Source organism: Rousettus aegyptiacus, unplaced genomic scaffold (genome assembly GCF_014176215.1).
Source record: "Rousettus aegyptiacus isolate mRouAeg1 unplaced genomic scaffold, mRouAeg1.p scaffold_m13_p_7, whole genome shotgun sequence".
NCBI lineage: Eukaryota > Metazoa > Chordata > Mammalia > Chiroptera > Pteropodidae > Rousettus > Rousettus aegyptiacus.
The window spans coordinates 19,198,222-19,218,599 of NW_023416310.1; the positions used below are offsets into that span (position 1 = coordinate 19,198,222).

At 39.1% G+C, this 20,378-nt stretch overlaps 1 pseudogene; it reads right to left on the reverse strand.

Annotated features, from left to right (window-relative positions):
- Window positions 1-10,285: 10,285 nt before the first annotated feature.
- LOC118606201 lies at window positions 10,286-10,403 on the reverse strand (annotated as a pseudogene).
- Window positions 10,404-20,378: the final 9,975 nt, after the last annotated feature.

Sequence of the window (20,378 nt, forward strand, 5' to 3'; positions counted from 1 at the left end):
CCGGGACCTACTCCCTGCCTCCAAGGCTGAGGGGCATGCACATGCGCAGTTCGCTTCCCAGGAACCTCGCTCAGGACCACTAGGCCTGCGTTAGCAGGGGCTGCCCTAGCCCAGCAGGCCATCTTCCTGGAGCTACCTGTTACCTGCACTGCGCTCCTGATGCGGAGTGGGGAAGGTCTTTGGAATCAAGCCCTCTGCTGGGAAGATTCACGGGTCCTCTGTGGGAGTTAGGTCTCCCAAGTGTCTCAACGGACTTCCCAGCGGTTCCCAGGATGGCAGGGCTGAGGAGTTCCCGTGAGATCTGGCTTCAGGGAAACAGGTAACTCTGTTTTGAAATGGGTAGATCTTGGCAACGCATCGTATCCCCCAGAAATCCCAGCTGGTGGCCGGGTTTATTCCTATAAGTTCTGGAACCAGGACACATCCCAGGATGTCTGGATGCTGAGTCACTGGCCGGCACCCTTGTGCACCTGCCTTCAGGTACCAAGGCCTCCAGGATTGCTGGTCAAGGTCTGCCCTCCCCATAGGCCATCCTCCTGGGCTGCAGGACCCCTCAGTACGCCATCGATGGGGTTCGAATGATGATTATAGCCAGCCCCCGTGTGGCCTTGCTATTCTTAGGGCGCTAGGGGCCTGTCTGATGATCGTTTATAAACCAGGATGTTTTCCTTATGTAAAAATACTTGTTAGATTGTGAAATACAATTCATTTTAAGATAAAATATTATATTATAATATAATTTTAAGATAAAATAATAGGTTTTTGGGAAAGCAAAACACTACACGACATAAATGTGAATTTTTTTCACATTAAAAATAGTGCGAGATCACAAAGTTTGAATTTAATGCTTTTTTATATTTCTTCTGGGTCACTTTTTGCCATTGACAGATTTGCACAACATCATGGTAACATTGACATCGCTTGGATAGGATGATTGAGTAATATTGGGGGGTGAAGAATGACCACCTAGGATGACCTTTGTGTGATTGAATGGAGGCTGATGCTTTTCACCTGCTATAGGGAGCCATGGAGAAAGACCAGATTTGTGGGTCAAGATCATGAGATAAGTTTTGGATACATGGAGACATTTTGAAACATTCCATTTGGCACAATTACTCAGAGCGCCATTCTATTTGCTAGATGGGACACTGCCCGATTCGTGATAGCTTCCCAGAAGGCCTAGTTGTCTCTGCTGGTTATGTGTAGATGCCTTGAGATTGGGCTTCAGGTACCTGGAAATCGCTTTACTAGGGAACCAAGGCAGCTGCTTTCTCTTTGGAAGTAACGTTCTTTGGTGAATTCATTCACACTAAGGAAAACTCAAACGTGGGCATACCTCCTGATGCAGGACAGGGCAAGTTACCCCAAGTCAGGGAAACTCAAGCTATGTATGGGGAGTTCTTTGCTGAGCACAAAGAATACCCGCCAAAGTTAGAGTCAAAAGGAAAGTTTATTAGGGAAGGGAAAATGCAAAGACAAAAAGCCAAGACAAGAAAAAACACCCTGTCGGGGAATTCACTTTATATATCATTCTTAGTTTCTGTGAATCACAGCTTAAAGACTTTGTTTAGCCATTTTCTGTTGATATGGGTGGACAGTGAGAAAGGATGGTAAGAGTATGTAGCATGAAAAGGTGAGAATATATAGTATGAACAGCTGCTGGCAATTCCCAGTTTTTGATCCATAGGTTTCCCATGATTTTAACCATAGGGAATAAACGACTTTATTTTGTGTAGGGCTCGACTTAAAGACTCGTTTTCCCTTCATGGTGTGGGGAAATGGTTTGTTAGCAATCCCAGCAGAAGTATCTTTGTTCTGCAGGTTTCCTCTTGGTCTCTGGCTGTGGGGCTGATCAGCATATTGCAGTCTCTGAATATAGCTTGCTTTAACATTTTAGTTTTCTTGCTTCCTCCCTATATTATTCCCAACTTTGCTCCCCATATGCCTGTGTTACCTTTTCCTACCTTGGCCAGTCCTTGCCTAGTTAAAACCGCCCCTTCTGTTTGCATTTTAACCTATATGCATTTTTTTCTTAACACTTTACATTAGTCTACATCTTAGTTAAAACTGCCTAATTGCTTCACTTTGCCAAAGTAAAAGAAAACCCAGACCTTGGTTCACTGATGCATTTGGCAACCATTTACTGAGTACCCACTATGTGTCATCATATTTAAGGACCTCCAGGATCTGAGCTCCTCCGGTGCTCCCCTCTTTAGTTATTTACTAGAGGAGACCAATTATTATTCAAAAATTGGGGAGTAGTGTTTATTGCTCGTGTTATTAAAAAAAAAAAAAATCTGTCCCAATAAATGTCTTGGTGGTTTGTTTACTTGTTCCATGATCAGATCTCAAACTGTAGTGTTCTGAAGTGACTAAAATTCTCAAAAATTGTTTGAATTGCCTTCCTTTTTCTTTTTTGTTTGAATTTTATGGTGCTTCATTATTTTTATTTCACTGTCACAAAAAAAGATACCTCAGAGTTTGTTTAATATTGAAAAATGATAAAGAAACCTTAGAAACACTTATTCTGAATGTCTTAAGTGCTAAGACAGACATTTTAATCGAAGTTTTACAATATTTTATTGTTAGCTCACAGCTATTGATCATTGCTTGCCTTCCCCACCTTCCTGTCTTTTGCAGTTTTCTCTGCTAATGCTAGACCAACAACGACAAAATGACCTTGTGTCTTTCCACATTAGTTGTAGTTGACGGTAGGATAGGAGAATACCTGACTTAAGAATAATGTCCCCCCAAATCTATAGCCTCACGTGAAAAGATGAGCTGGGCCAAGCATTTTTTTATTTTTTATTTTTTGAATTTGGAATTGAGAAACTGGAGAACCAAGACAAAACCAGTTGGCCATAGAGATAGTGGTGAAAAGGATGTGTGGAAGGTGGCTATGATGTAGCATGGCCAAGGTGCCTCAGGTTGGGAGAGAGACGTGAAGAAACCACCTAGGAAGCCTGAAAGGTATAGCCATTTTCTTTATGGATGAAGCTGCCGTTAATTATATAAACATGCGGAGCTTAAAAAGGCAAATTGTATTTACAACTTGCTCTTCTTATACTCTCTCCCTTTATATAAAAGTAAAAAAAAAAAAAAAAAATCTTCGGTAGTACCAATGACATAAAATTCTAGGAATGGACTCTCCATCTCACTTTGCTTAGCATTCTCTCTCTCTCTCTGAATTTCAAAATGCTTAGAGATGATGTACACATATTTTTATGTTATCTAATTTGTATGTCACCCAAAGTAATGTTAAAATTCTTAATCTAGTAAAAAAAATTAATGGTATATTCTCTTTATTTCACTATTAATAAGACTCTATCCATTTCTCCCCCTAGTTCTACCAGTAAAGTTGATATCTATAGACTGCTTTTTGCTTATAATTCTAGTGAGTGTGTGTCTTTCCATTTAATGAAGAGGCTCAAGAAAGAGTAGAAAGAGTGGTTCTCTCTGTCTTGCAGCTTTTGGGGGAAGAGAGCTTTCTGTGCCATCAAAGTGGTTAAATAATCTAATTTGATAAAGCACTGGAAACATTCATTAGACTCCCAATCTTGCTTTTCTGTGCAACAAAGATATCTCTGTGAATATTCATAATTGTTGCTACCTTGTTTTCTGCTAGTATATATCTGCCCTTCAAAGCAAAGTTGAAACAAAGGGAAATTGTGAGATTATAAAGACCTCAGAAAATAGTGCCATGTCCTGTGAAAATAACTGTCAAAGAGAAATATGTATTTTAAATTGGTTTTCTTGTTATTTTTTTTTGCTCTGTTAATAATGTTAAAATTTTTACATCTATATTCCTAAAAAGGAAAATTATTTATAAGATGTTTTTCTCAAATCAGTGGCCATTTCTTCTCCCTTGTGAGTGGGGGTTGGGTATGACTGCTAGTTTTCATTTAAAAATGATTACTAATTTTATTTAAATTAACAGTTGTTAGATATACATTTATTAACTCAAATGATATTTCTGAAAATGATATGACCTGTTTCACCAGCTCGAGGAAAAATATTATTTCATATTCTTCATCCTGACATACTTTATTTAGCAGGAAATCTAGTAGTTTCCACTGTTTTTTCCTGCTCTTTCTGGTTGTCCAAGAACCCTTGGATAGAAGCTTCAGCCCTACCACACACCAGACAGAAAGAGAAGTGGAAAGTCCCATTAGCCGATGAGCTGATCTGAGTTCTTCTGCAGGCTCTTTTGGGCAGCCTGATGATCTTTTATCTCTTCCTTCAGTGATGCTCTTCCTCGCATAAATCCTTGCACAGGCTTCTGTTGGTGGCCTGGTTCGGGCTTCAAGCTTACAATGATATGCTCAGCTGTTTTCTCCACAACATGACACTATGCCTCAGTGAATCCAGAGGGGCTCCAAACTCAGCCAGGGCCCATTTCCCATACTTGGGGCACTCAATACCAGGGCCCACATTGTACCTCTTGTTTGAGCTTGGACTGCCAGCCCAGACTTCCAGTTTCCTTGTAGTGATTCCACTTTGGGGCTCTTGACATCTTTTCTAACCAGTGAACTATTGTCTAAGTCAACCTGATCAAGTATTTTCCCTCCCAGGGGGTCTCCTTAAGCAAAGAGGTCAACCTCTTCTGTGGGCTGCATACAAAGGAGTCTTGGGGGGGGGGGACTTTTATCAAGCCCCACAGGATATGCTTACATTTTCCCCAGGATATGGCGGAATGTCTGCCTTTTACTTGCAACACTAAAAGAGTTACCATTCAAATGATATAGCTCACTTAACAATACTGTCTGCCTCTAGATAAGTTGTGCCTCAACTTTGGACCCAAAGGCACAGGCCCTAAGTTAAAATTTTTCCCTATCTGAGATTACAAATACCTACCCAAGGTCATGTGCTGGCAGTAATAAGACAACAAAGGAAGGATTTGAGGGCGTGCAAAAAGAGCTCTGAGTTTTTGAATCTACGTGTGTACATGTTGTTGAGTAGGACTCTCCTCTCCGTTTGTACCCCAAAGCAGATTGGACATCTATCTGAAAACCGTAGGGGTGGAAAAACTTTTTGTGTACCCTCTCATGTTCTGTGTCTGGGAGCTTGCGAATTAAACTGACAAAAGACACATTAACAAGAGAAAAAAAACCCAGTTTATTCACAAGTGCAGTTTGCATACACATGGGAATGCTCAGTGATGAATAATCAAAGGGGTGTTTAGAATTGAGCTTGTAAACCACCCTAATAGGTGAAGGGAAGGGGAGCGAGGCAGTGGGAAAAAATCACTTTGTAAAAGCGGGTCGGGAGAAAGGGCATTTATAGAAGACAAATGACTTTTTGGAAAGATAAATGGGCTTTTAGGAAAATAGTCTTGAATGTCTATTTGGATGTGGTGTTTACTTCTTAAGTCCTAGTCTCCAAGATGATTAGAATTGTCCCTATGGAAGGGATATACAGCAGTTGAATTCTTTTGGGAATATCCACATTGAGGAAGATGAGAGATTTCAGAAACTCAAATGCCTTCAGCTCAAAATAATTTTTATGCCACAGTGGCATATTTTGGGATGGCATGCCTTGACCGCCTTTAAAAAGGACCAAATCATTCGAACGTTATAAAATATAACAAATTATTAAAATATACAGAAGATGGTCTCCTGTTCCTTTTGAAGAAAAGTTTAGTTAAGAAAATTCAGTTAACCCAAATATCTCCTAATCTCCCTAGAAAGCCAACCATAATTAATTTTAGTCCTAAATATATGTTCGTTCCAATGGATCTTGGACAAAGAAGATTTGTCATCTTAGAATTCCCTTTACTGTGAAACCTCAGCCAGTAGCAAGAATAAATTCTTATGTCAGTGGACCTTGACTGGTGTTTCTCATTGGTCAAATCCATAGTACCTCATGGAGCAGGAGGTGAGAGGGGCCTGGTGGTCCATGCCGCACTTTAGTATAGGAAACGAAAATGCAATTAACTTACATAATAAAAGCCAGGTTTCTTGCTTTTAATTTTTTCCATTTGTTTTTTAGTTTGTGGTCACTAACATCTAACAATATTTCTTCTTGCTTGAGAAGTTTTTATCCACTTGATGGCTTACCAGATTGGTTGATTGGTTTATTCTAGTCTCTACTGAGGACTGGATGTACAATACGTTTTTCTAACTTGAAAGGTAAAATTTAGAGAAACTATCATTTTCAAGTTAATTGTGTGCCTTTGGATCTGGAAAAGACAGAGGATGAGTTGACTGAACTCTAATGAAGTGGAAAATATTTGTATTTTGTTTTAATAACTGAGCGCCAGAGCCAGTGGGGACATTGGGTTTTTATTCTTTGCTGCAGTAGGTACTCAACAATGGCTACAGATCGGTCTTTTTCTTCTGTGACCTATGTGGTTTTCCTGCTGGTAGCAGATGGTGATTTATTTTTAAATTGGCCTGAACGGGGATACTTTTTTTTTTCTTGGCTATGGTGATGATTTCTGGAAGAAAGCCTCTATAGAATGTTAATTCTGGCAGGTTAGATTTTTCATGTAATCCTAATGAGAAGAATCAAGAATAACGACTGTAAGTTGACCCATAAATACTTCCCATAGGGGAAAGATCTACTCGGAGTGGTTGCTAATGATGTCAAGGTTTCCAGCTTCTTCTATAGCTGATGACTGTTATAAACCCAGACCCCTCTCATGCCTTATCTTGGTAGGTACGCTTTGAAGACCCTTCTCTTTTTGCTATCATGAGGCCTCTAAATATTATTGTGTAACTGCTCTTTTATATTTGTTTCCTTGATGGCTCTCCTGAGCCAGTATCAGCACCTGCTCCCACAGTTTGCAGGTCATCAAAGCAAGAGTTCCTCTCGGCACTGTATGATCTATGACGGACACTTCTTATCGACTGCATTTTAATCAGGTTCTCGCTTCTTGCCTCTAAGTAGAGTTGTTTTCTGCATCGTGGCATTGACAGATAGAGGCTCTCATCAGCTGTGTTCATAAATTCATAAGAAAATTAGTTTATAGTTATAAAATAATACATTACATTTTCCTCACTCAAATATGTTTCTATCACAAGAGGAAGATTTGCTGTTTGCCTAGAAAGAAATGAATTAGTTCTGTTCTTTGTTAGAATGCTGAAGGATCCTTTGGCAATGCCTCTGTGTGTGTTTATTCATTTTCAGATAAGACATTTATCTGTTATGTAGTTTATGCCACATAAAAAAGTTTTAGATAAAACAATTTTGTAGATCCAAGCTGTGCTTCGAAAATATCATTAGTTTATGGGAATTTTATTTCTGGAATGACATTATCACCTCATATTAAGTGACTTCTTATGAAGTTATTTTACAGGACTGAAGAAAGTAATCAGAGAAAGAAATGACTCAAGGATGTGCATTTTCCCAAATCTGTCAGTGATCCAAAGGCCATTATATGGGTATTGTTGTGGAGTCTTAGATAATGAAGGAATCTTAGAATATTTATCTTAGAAATGATCTTAGGGTACTTTTATAGACTGAATGTTTGTGTCCTCCTAAATTCATATGTTGAAATCCTAACCCCCAGTGTGATAGTCTTGGGAAGTGGGGCCTTTGTGAGGTAATTTGGTCATTAGAGTCAAGCTGTCATGAATGGGGTAAAAAGGACCTCAGAGAGTTCTTTAGTCCTCTTTCTTCCACCTGAGGACATAATAAAAGGACAGTGTTTACAACCCAGATGAGGGATTTCCCCAGAACCTGAACATGCTGGCATCCTGATTTTTGACTTCCCGCTCCAAAACCATGGGAATAAACTTCTGTTGTTTTTAAGCCACCCAGTCTATGGTACTTTGTTATAGCAGTCTCAACTAAGACAGGTGATATTTCCCTTAGTTTTCCACAGAACAGTAGTTCAGAGAACTGTCAATAGGTTCAAAGAAAAAACATGGTGAGGAGAATACATGGTCTTAGAGATTTATGAAGCAGGTTAAAAACAATATAAAGTTTTATTGTAAGATTTCACATTCCTTTTAAAATATTAATGTGAATTGGAGTCTCCAGGAGACAGATTATATTGTGCTTCCCAAGGTTGTTTGACCACAGATTAATTTTTTTCCAGCACATTGTTTTGTGGGGCTTATGTTTAGTGTGGCTCCTTAGTGCTTTGGTGGAAGAAAATGGGACCCACAAGAGAGACTTGCCATTCCCAAGATACCTAGATGGTGAAGTGCTGATCCAAGGCTGGAACCAGGCTCCCCACGCCTGTGTTCATTCCATGATTCCATATTGGCTCCACTCAGTTGTGATTTCCTAGGTGAAGACCATGTGAGAGTAGTTCTTCTATAATTTTTTTCATGATATGCTTTTTGTAATTTAAATTTTAAAAAATAAACCAGTTTTTAGAGCCATTTTAGGTTCACGGCAAAATTGAGCATAGAGATTTCTCATATACTCCCACCCCACACATGTGTAGCAACCCTCTCCCAGTTCTCAGTATTTCCCACCAGAGTGGTACATTCGTTAGAATGCACAAACCTAAATTAACACATCATTATCACCCTCGAGTCCATTGTTTACCTTAGGATCCATTCTTGGCGTTGTACATTTTATGTGTTTTGATAAATGTATATGTATCCATTTGATAAATGACTTGTATCCATCATTATAGTATCACAGAGAGTAGTTTCACGACCCTAAAAATGCCTGTGCTCCTTCCCTCCCCACTAACCCTGGAAACTGCTGGATCTTTTTTATTTAGAGTCAAAAGGAAAGTTTATTAGAAAAAGGGTAACACTGTTGTGGTGTGTTCAAATCTAAGACCCACGGAGCTAATTGAGATTAATTATGAGCCTTTATTAGCTGGCCGGTGACTGACTCTCTCCACCACACAGGGTCAGAGAATCAGCCCTGAGCTTTTAGAGGAGACAGATTATAAAGCCTAAACCCACATCCTGGTGGGTCTTTGATCAAGCAAGCAAGCAGATCACAAAAGCAGAAGTTGGCTGTTAGCGTCTAGTACAAAGATAGATTGTTTCTGGGGGACTCCTAAATCTTATAGCAAACAGGGCCTGGTAGACAGTCTTGTTATCTGCATCCTGGCGGCGATGTTGTTTTTCTTGGAAGCTGGTGCCCGAAGATATCACTCCCTGTCTTGTCCTTGTGACTAGCTTACCGGAGAATTTTCTGCTTTTACAACACTCCACAGTGTGTGGTGTCTCAGAGACAGAGTGAAAGGGACTAAAAGAGTCTTGGAAGGATAGTGAGTAGAGGGAGGCACTGCTGGTTCTTTACTGTCTCTATTGTTTTGACTTTTTCTAGAATGTTGTGTAGCTGGAATCATATAGTATGTACCTTTAGGGGAGGAAAAGTTTAACTTTTTTCCCTCTATGCTCCTAGGTTCTTCAACTGAGGCATGCAAATTAGATGGAAAAAGGAAAATTAGCATGAGAAAAACAAATTTATTAACATACATGTTGCATATCCACATGAAAACTCAAAGGAGTTAGGTAGAACTTGGGCTACACAGCATCTTAACAAAAGGAGCATACATTTTTAGAGACGTGATAAGACAAAGGAAAAGGACTTTGAGTTTCTAGGGTGGCCAATTGTAGGAAAGCAATCATATGGGGAAACTAATGGGAGATGATGGCTAGCTTTAGCAAGCTTCGTTACGTAGAGTCCTCTGGTACAGTCCATAATTGTCTCTGGTGATAAACTTCTGTCCTTGCTGGTAGAGAAGGGAGTGGGGGACATTTAAAAAAAAATAAGAGCAGAGAGCTTGTCTTGCATCTACTTCTTTTTAACCACTTTTAGCTCAAAATAATTCTTAGGCCAAAGTGGCTTATTTTGGGGTGCCATATTCTACCCTTTATAGTCTTTTCAGATTGGCTTCTTTCACTTAGTAATATGCATTTAATGTTTCTCTATGCCTTTTCATGGCTCGATACCTCTTTTTTTAAAGCACTGAATAATATTCCAGTGTCTAGATATGCCACAGTTTATCGCTTCACCTACTGAAGGATATCTCAGTTGCTTTCAGTATTTGCTAATTATGAAATAAAACTGTGGCAAACATTTGCATGCAAGTTTTTGTGTGGTCATAGATTTTCAGCTCATTTAGGGTAAATACCAAGGAGTGCAATTGCTGAATTATGTGGTAGGAGTCTGCTTGGTTTCGTGAGAAACTGCCAAACTGTCTTCCAAAGTGGCCGCACCATTTCGCATTCCCATCAGTAATGAATGAGAGCGCTGATGCTCTATGTCCTCACCAGCATTTGGTGTTGTCAGTGTTCTGGATTTGAGTTATTCTAATAGGTGTGCAGTCTCTATCAGACTGAAAAATACCTATTTTTTTTTTTTTTTACACCTACAGCACCCATCTTCTTAGGTGGTCTCCTATCCACGTACTAACCAGGCCCGACCCTGTTTAGCTTCTGAGATCAGACAGGATCGGGTGTGTTCAGGGTGGGATGGCTGTAGACAAAATACCCACTTTTTAAAATATATTTTTAATATTTAAATGAAACTAAAAGCCTTTTAAGGAAAAAAGTCAAATTATTGGATTTACCCCTTTCCAATCTCCAGTCCAATTTCCCAGAGACAAACACTTTAACTCTTTGCCTGTATCTGCCTCCATGTTTTAAAATAATACTGCCGTTTCTTGATTTATTAATTTTATGTATTGTTCATTTATTTCCTTTTAGGAAGAATGAAGATTTAACACTTTGAAACTATGTTTTTCCTCAGCCTAATTTCATCACTTACTTTCCCTATTTTTATATATTTTTTGTTTGTCCTGAAGTTAGTAATGACATAGATTTTTTCATTTGCTTTGTTTTGCTGTACATACAAATGTATTAAAATATTTACGCACATATGAATAAGACATATATATATAAGTTAAATATGAATAAGTAGAGAGAAAAGGAGGAAGTGAATGAGGAAGTGAGAGAAGGAAGGAGGAAGAGAGAAGGAAACACCTCCATAATTTTGCATGCGGACAAGTTCATCAGATAATTTATTGGGACCTCTTCTCTGGAGACCTTCCTTGAGCCCACAGATTTCCTGTCCCAACCTCTGTGCCTTTTGCACAGTCATCCTCTAGGAATATTCTGTATCACTCTTTTGGGTCCCTGTTTCATGGATACAAAATCTCCCTGTTTCTTGGTTTACTTACTTATTTTGATGAAGAGCATTGTTCTACATGTTTAACAAATATCTTTAATGTAATCCTATATTTGATTAATACTTTGCATAAGTGTGGAAATTCAGGTTGAAGGTAATTTTTCCTCAGAATTTTAGAAGCAATGCTTCTAGATTCCATTGTTTTTGAGAAGTCTAATTTTGTCATTCTAGTTTCCTTTTATAAGGGACCTTTAATATGTTTTCTTTTTCTTTCTGAAAGCTTTTATAATCTTCTCTTTAACCCAGATGTTCTGAAATTTCACAGCGGTGTGCCTTGGTTGTCATTTCTCTTTCCTTGGTCTGGCTCTTGACAGTCTTTTCAAATCTCTGGATTCACGTTCTTTATGAGTGACCATGTCCTCTTAGCTGTTTTATTTTTTTTAATTTGTGGTAAATACACATAACATAAAATTTACCGTCTTAACCATTTTTAAGTGTACATTTTTGAGTTTCAGCTGATTGGATGAGGCCCACCCACATTATGGAGGATAATCTGCTTTACTCAAAGTCTGTAGTACTGATTATAATGTTGATCTCATCTAAAAAATACATTTAGAGCAACATCTAGATTGATGTTTGACAAAATATCTGGGTTCTGTAGCCTAGCTAAGTTGACATAGAATTAATCATTACTCTCATATAAGTGGAATCATATAATACTTGTCCTTTTGTGGCTGGCTTAGGTCACTTAGAATAATGTTTTCAGAGTTCTTCTATTTTGTAGCGTGTGTTAGAATCCCCTTCCTTTTTAAGACTTGATAATATTCCATTGTAATTATATACCACATTTTGTTTATCCATTCGTCTGTTGGCGGACTCTGGTTGCTTCCACCTTTTGGCTCTTGCAAATAATGCTGCTGTGAACCTGGATGTACAAATATCTCTTCAAGTTTCTCTTTTCAGTTCTTTTGGGGTATATACCCAGAAGTGGAGTTGCTGAATTATATGGCTCTTACTTGATTTTAATTTTGAAATCTTATTAGTTGGATGTTAGTATTCTTAGATTGATTTGATTCTCTGATTTTCTTATTTTTTCCTCCCATTTGACTATCCTTCTTATTCTACTTTTTGGAAGTTTTCCTTCACCATGGTTTCAACTCTTCTCTCCTTCTGATGTTTTTCTTCCTTTTTCTCTCCTTTCCTTTCTTCTTTTCGTCCTTCCTTCCCTCCCTCTGCTCCTCTCTCCCTTTATTCCTTGGATTTCAGCTCTTTCTTTTACATTGAACTGCTTTGGAGTTAAGTCATGAAACAGTTTTATTTTTATCAACTAGTCTCTTTTTATTATTATGTTGGGCTAGTTCTTTCTTTGTCCTTGAATGAAATTTAAGGCCATTCCCGTAAATCTTCTCATCATTTTCAGATAAACAAAGATGCTTTCCAGTCTCATGTCATCATTAAATGTTTAATCTTGATTTAAAGTTAAATCTTATTTTCTTTCTCCAGCTTATGCTGTTGCAGATGGGAAATCTGAAGTCAGGAAAGGGCCAGTATAGTCTGCTTCTTTTCTCCTTTATATTTGGCACTTTTACTCCTCCCCGATCATTCTAATCGCATTTACTGATTTCCATCCCCTTCAGGGTAAGAATCCTGCAAAGGGATAGAAGGAAAAAAAAAAAATCAAAAACGTGTTGTCTATAATGACAGTAGGATTAAAGTGTGTGATTTCTTGTAGGTAATACTTTCCTACATGATTTTATGAGAAAGCATAGTTATCAGTTTTAATTATTTTATATTTATTACAAACTCATTGACACATATAACATGTTAGTATTTAATACAATCATAATGCATCGTTTCAGTTATGTCGAAGCATCTCTGAGAACCCTTCCACAATATCTCCACAACCCCATCTGTCTCCAAGAGAGTTGACCTCATCCACATCCTCCACCACGGCTCGTGCCTTCGTCTGTTTTACTCATCACAGACTATATTGGAATCATCTGTTTGCGTGTCTTTTTCCCTCTCGGACAATAAGCTCCTTGAGGAGCCTCATTGCCTCTCCAGTGCCTGGATTATAGCGCTATCAAAAAAATTTCTGTTGAATTAGACTGTCAGAATTGAAAGGGTAAAAGATCAACAGTTGAGCAAAAGAATCCCCCAAAGTGAGTGCTGATTCCCAAAGAAAGGCTATTTGTTTATCTGGGAAGAAACATCTCCTACCCCAGGTTCTGTCTTCTTGTCCCATCCTTTCCTCTTGCTTCAATGAGTAGGAGAGGGAGCTGACAATTTTTTCTGCTTTCAGATCTGGGCTGCTTCCACCCAGCAGGCATTAGACAATAGTGCCAAGAACATTTTCCTCCTCATAAGGAAATTCTGACTACAATAATCATGCTCAGATACCTAAAGAATTGCTGCAATCTGATTTCCAGTTACCTGGAGAATTGCCATACTGTAAAAAAAAAAAAAAAATCAGTCTGAAAAAAGATAATGAGATAGGCTTGTTTGTAAATACTTGGTTCACCTTTCTGAGAGACATCTTTAAGCTATAAAGGTATACAGTATGTTTTATGGGTTTTATCTTCTTTCATTGCTCTGTAAAATCTGAGCTTTATTGGTGTGAGCCCTTTGTGTGAAATAAATGATCGATAAACAGATGATCATTTTATTTCATGATTGAGACCAAATGTGCTGAGCTTTATTGAACCTACTCCCTCACTGAGAGAAGAGTTTTAAAATGCACAGTAGTTAATTCTCTTTGACAGATATGAGCTGTAAACATATTCTCAATTGCTTTTTTTCTCTTTATTAAATTAGAAATTTTCAGTGATTATAAGTTTTTACTTCTCTTGTGGGAAACTTGGAAATATTTTTTTATATCTATCTTTCCTGTTTTTCAGATGCAATTGTAATGTTACCTGGAGTGACCGTGGATACAGCTTTTATTAGTTTTAGCATATTACTACCATTGGTATAAATGGCATTTTTTTGGCATAGAATACAAAGATTAGCCATCCTCACTATTGTCATAATAGTGAATCCTGATCACCCCTACCAGAAAAGAGCTCTTGCATCTTGGTACTCCTCTATTACTCTTTGCACTTAGTAAATGAAGTTCTTTTACCAAGAAGGCTTATGTAATAACATGGCTGCTTCACACGTCTTTATCCCCCTATTCCCTTATCCCAAGGTTAGGACTTCTTAACTTTGACTAGTTTGGGACAGAAAAAGAATTTTCTCTTTTGTACCAAGTCTCACAAATACTGTTTGGCTTTGCAGATCATTGAGCTTAGAAGATGATGAAGCCACATTTAGGAATGTTCTACAGTTGGTTAGAGATGGCTCCTAGGTTTAGGAGGGGGACCCCAGGCATTGCTCTCACATTATTAGATTACATAAATATGGGGAAAAGGGAGTAGGAGACCACCCCTGAATTCATGAATTTTTAAGGCAGGTAGCATTCTATAGGAGCGCCATGCATCCAGAGAGTACCCATTAGGAACGGGCTTCAGTTTCAGTCAGTTTGCTCATCTCTCCCTTCTGCATTTCTCTAAGCCATTTCCAGTTCCTAGTCAAAAGCACTCAAATCAGAATGAAAGAACATATAGCCATGCCAGGAAATCTTACATCAGAAATGCTTTAGAGGAAAAGAGGCTCACATACAGTGAGATATCTTATGGCAAGAGCCTCTACTCCATCCCAAACCACTCCATGAAGTGGGTAGTTGAGTAAACACAGGCTAATAAAAGGTCTGGCTCTGGCTTGCAGGCCTTTGCTGCCTAAAAGAGAGCCATGGGGGCTAGGGGTGGGGGGAGGAGTGAATGGGGGTGGTGAGAGAGAGACAGACGGGAACAGAGACAGAGAGAGAGAGAAGTAGATATGCTTTGGAAAGACGGGAGCATTAGTTTAAAGCTACTATCTGAACACGTGAGTTTTTTCTTTTTCTCTTTCATTTTTATTTCTTAGGGAAGAATTGGTTATTTATTGAACCTTTCTGACAGAGAAATCTAAAGCATGTTTGACTTGTTTCTTCTAGTTTCATAAACTGCTTGCAGACAGACAAACCTGGTTTACTTGTTTACTTGCTGGCTCATGACCCCATCTTTTAGCATTTTATACTTTAGCAAACAGCTTGTAGTTTTCCATTCTCTTCCTGGTCTTTATACTTTTGCTCATTCTGTTTCCTTTTCCTAGAATGCTCACTCTCCCTTGCCTGCTCTTCAAGCCACTTCTTTCTAGGTTCATCCAATCTGTCAAATCTCTACTAGCACATTGGAATTTAGTTCAAGGATTGCCTTATCCAGATTGCTTCCTTGTTTCACACTGTTATAGATGTTAGTTGCTTCCACACATTCTCCCTGTTTTTCACTGAGCAACACACTCTGACTGATAGATTGATTGATTTTTAGCATTAGGGGTGGCTGGGCCTCTTTCTGGACCCAGGAGTTGACTCTTGACTAGTTCAATCCAGCAATAATAATTCTATTCCCCTTAACAGTGACTTTATTTTTTTAAAGGAATAATCAAGTTATAAATTTTGATGACCAACACACGAGAGAATGTCTGTTGGGAGCTTCTGCTAAAGTGTAGCACACTCTTAAAAAAGGAGCCGAAAGACTTGTTCTCTCTTCCAGTATGTGGATATTGCTGGGGAGGAAGTGATATGTGGAGCTGCGGCAGCCTCTTTGTCATCGTGAGGAGATAGGCCTGAGGGCAAAGGCCAATAGTCTGAGAATGAAAGAACTGAAAAGTGGAAACAATGGGAATTCTGAAGCTCCCACTGAGTTTCTGACTTAACCACTTTGGAACTGACCTTCTAGACTCCTTGCTATATATAGGTAATAAATCGCCTTTTTGTTGCATTCAGCTTAAATTGGGTTTTCTGTTACCGAAATCGTTCTGACTCCTACCATACCCCTCATCTCTATTTCCTTTAGAATCTTGTGCATTTTTCTATCATGCTTTTGTTTTTTAAAATAGTTTTATTGAGGTATAATTTTCATTCATAAAGGTCATCTATTTAAAGTATGCAGTAGTTTCTAGTATATTCATTGAGTTGTATATCTGTAGCCACTATCTAATTTTATTTTATTTTAATGATTTATTATTATTTATGCCTATAGCACCTGGTCTTCCTAGGTGGTCTTCCATCCAAGTACTAACTTGGCCAGACCCTGCTTAGCTTCTGAGATCAGACATCGGGCTTGTTCAGGCTGGCCTGGCTGTAGACCATGGACCGTGGCTCCACTGGGGTGTGAACCCAGGACCTTTTGCGTGTAAAGCAGATGTGCTAACTGGTACACTGTGGAACCACATCCACCACTATCTAATTTTAGAATACTTTATCACTCCCCCCAAAGAAACTCTGTGCCCCATTTGTAGTCTCACTCCTGCCTTACCAGCTCTAGGCTTTAATCTACTTTTAAACCTTTGTTAAACCAGTAATCTATTTTCTGTTTCTGAGGCTTTGTGTATTCCAGACATCTCCTGTAACAGGAATCAAACCTTATCTTTTTGTGACTGTTTTCTTTCACTCAGCATAATATTTTCAAGATTCATCCATGTTGTAGCATGTATTAATTAGTTCTTCATTTACCGTATTTTGTTTATCCATTTGTTAGTTGATGGGCATTTGAGTTGTTTCCACTTTTAGGCTATTGTGAATAATGCTGTTAAGCACATTTGTGAACAAATTTTTGTGTGGACATGTGTTCTTATTTCTCTTGGGTTAATAACTAAGAGTAGAATTTCTGGGTCATTTATGACTTCATGTTAAACACTTTAGGAACTGCCAGTCTGTTTTCCAAAGTGGCTGCACCATTTTACAATCCCTCCAGTACTGTAGGAAGATTACAATTTCTCTACATCCTCACCAATATTTGTTATTGTCTGTGCTTTTTAAAAAATTTTTCTGTTTTTCAGTTACAGTTGGAATACAATATTATATTAGTTTCAGGTGTACGACATAGTAATTAGACAGTTATAGAATTTATGAAGTGATCACCCCAATAAATCTAGTACCCATCTGACACCATGCACAGTTATTACAATATTATTGACTATATTCCTTATGCTATATTTTATATATACATGACTATTTTGTAACTACCAATTTTTATTTCTTAATCATTTCCTCTTTTTCACCTACCTCCTTCAACTCCCCTCTCATCTGGCTACCATCAAATTGTTTTCTACATCTATGAGTTTGTTTCTGTGTTGTTTATTTTGTTCTGTAGGTTCCACGTATAAGTGAAATTATATGGCTTTTGTCTTTGTCTGACTTACTACAATTGGCACAATACCCTCCAGGTCCATCCGTGTTGTTGCAGATGACAAGCGTTCTTTCTTTTTTATGGCCAAGTAATATTCCATTGTATACATGCACCGCCTCTTCTTCATCCATTCATCATTGGTGGACACCCAAGTTGCCTCCATAGTTTGGCTATTATAATTAATGCTGCAGTGAACATATGGATTCCCATGTTCCTTTGAAGCAGCGTTTTGGGTTTCTTTAGATAATGCCCTGAAGTGAGATTACTGGGTCTTTCTTTGTCTCTTGTGATAGCCATTGTTTTAAAGTCTATTTTGTCTGGTGTAAGTATTGCTACCCCAGCTTTCTTTGTTTGTTTCCATTTTCATGAAATATCTTTTCTCATTTCTTTACTTTTAGTCTATATGTGTCTTTTGATCTGAAGTGAGCCTTGTAGTCAGCACAGGTAAAGGTCTTGTTATCCATTCAGCCACTCTGTCTTTTGATTAGAGCATTTAATTCATTTATGTTAGAAGTGATTGTTGATAGATGTATAGTTACTGTCATTTTATTATTCATATTTTTGATTTTTTTCCTCCTTAAAGAAGTCCCCTTAACATTTCTTATAATACTGGCTTGGTATTGATGAACTGCTTTAGCTTTTTCTTGTCTGGGAAGCTTTTGTCTGTCCTTTGATTCTAAATGATAGCTTTGCTGTGTAGAGTAATCTAGCTTGTAGGTTCTTGCTTTTCATCACTTTGAATATTCCCAGCCAATCCTTTCTGGCTTGCAAAGTTTCTATTAAGAAATCAGCTGACAGTCTTATGGGAGCGCCCTTGTAGGTAACTAATTGCTTTTCTCTTGCTGCTTTTAAGATTCTTTATCTTTAACCATTGGCATTTTAATTATGAGGTGTCTTGGTGTGGGCCTTTTTGGGTTCATCTTGTTTGGGACTCTGTACTTCCTGGGCCTTAATGTTTAATTTCCTTTGCCAGGTTAAGGAAGTTTTCAGTCATTATTTCTTGAAATAGGTTTTTAATTCCTTGTTTTCTTTTCTCTTATTGGTATCTCTGTGATGCAAATGTTGTTACACTTGATGTTATCTCAGAGACCCCTTAAATTATCTTTATTTTTTTGGATTTTTGTTTATTGTTGCTGTTCTGATTGGGTGTTTTCTGCTACTTTATCTTCTAAATCACTGATTCAGTCATCTGCTTCATCTAATCTACTGTCGATTCCTTGTAATGTATTCTTCATTTCAGTTGTTGTAGTCTTCATTTCTGATTGGTTCTTTTTTGTTTCCTATCTCCATTTTTATGTTTCTATATTTTTGTTAATGTTCTCATTGAGTTCATCTATCTACTCTTCCCCTGAGTTCATTGAGCATCCTTATAACCAGCATTTTGAACTCAGCACCTGGTAGATTACTTGCGTCCATTTTGTTTAGTTCTTTTTCTGGAGCTTTGTTCTTTTCTTTCATTTAGGACATGTTTCTTTATCTCCCCATTTTGGCTGTCTCCCTGTGTTTGTTTCTGTGTATTAGGTAGGGCTGCTAGGTCTCCTGATCTTAGTAGTGGCCTTATGTAGTAGGCATCGTGTGGGGCCCAGTGGCACAGTCTTCCCTGGTCACTTGAGCTGGGTGTTCCTTGTATGGGTCGTGTGTGCTCTCCCGTTGTAGGTGAACCTTGGTATTTGCATGTCCATGGGAGGAATCGACCCTCAGATTGATCGGCTGTGAGGATTAGGCATAATTATGGAGGAGCTGTTTTGTAGGGGCTGACCCTATAGTGTAGACGTTGCTTAAGCAGGACTCTGGTACCTGCCCAATCTGTTCTGTGGGTGTGTTGTCCTCAGATGCAGCTTCAGTAATGCTCCGGCTTGGTCTGAAGCTGGCCACCAGGTGTGCTGGTCTTGGGGCCTTCTGGGAAGGGCCCTGCCACAGGCCAAGTTCAGCTGTAGCCTGTGCCCTGCCAGAGCCCACCTGGCAAGAGTCACCAAGCAATCCACAGATGGCTACCACCTGTGCTGGGCTTGGAGGTGCCTTGAGAGGCCAAGCTGTGAACTGAGGTTGCTTGCTGCTGGTTCTGGGCTTGGGGCTGCTCGGTAAGACATATGGGGCACGCCGAGGCCAGGTGGTGTTTGTTTGTGTTTTGTGAACCTTTGAGAGATTTTAGGAAAGTACAAAGCATGAGCCAAGACAGGCTATTTATATGAAAAATCCACTGGAAGCAGCTTGGGTGTGCCCACAAGTAGGATGGGGCGGGGTCTCAGGGAATCACCAGGGCAGGGCAACCAGTGTTAGCTAGTTTGATGGAGACTCAGATATGGCGGCCACCTGCATCTGCATGCTGGGATCAGGGAGGAGTCAACAAAGAAACAGTAGACTCTGCCAGCACTTCTGTCTGAGAGAAAGCTGCCTCTTAAGCACTTGCCCTGATGCCAGACAATTCAGTTCCTCCCTGTATGTCCCTGGTACCTTTCAGGGGGCTTCCCCAGTGCTGGGGTTCAGAGTGAATGAGTCCGTCAGCACGTAAGTCCATGCATGGGCCCTTTAAGAGAAATGGCTGGGACTCCTGCAGCCCTTGTCTCACCCAGGCTCAATCTCTGCTGGTTTTCACAGCCAGAAGTCATGGGGACTTCTCTTCCTGGGTCTGGAACCCTGGGCTGAGGAGCCTGGTGTGTGGCTGGGACCTCTTGCTTTCCCAGGGGAACTCTACAACTGAGATATCCCTCCCAGTTCTCAACCACCACATGCAGGTATAGGACCAGCTCGTTTTTTTCCCCCCCACGTCTCTGCCCCTCTTGTCAGTCTTGAGGTGGCTTCTTATGTACATCTTTAGTTGTATGGCTTCTGTTCAGTTAGACTTTAGGCGATTCTCCATGATGATTGTTCTGTAGTTTGTTGTTATTTTAGTGTGGTCATGAGAGGAGTTTAGCACAGCATTTACCTACTCCACCATCTTGACCCAAAGTCTGTCTGTGCTTTTTCAATTTTAGCTATGTTAGTGGGTATGAAGTGGTACCTCATGTGATTTTGATTTACATTGCCCTGGTGGCTAATTATGTTTAGTATCTTTTCTATCAT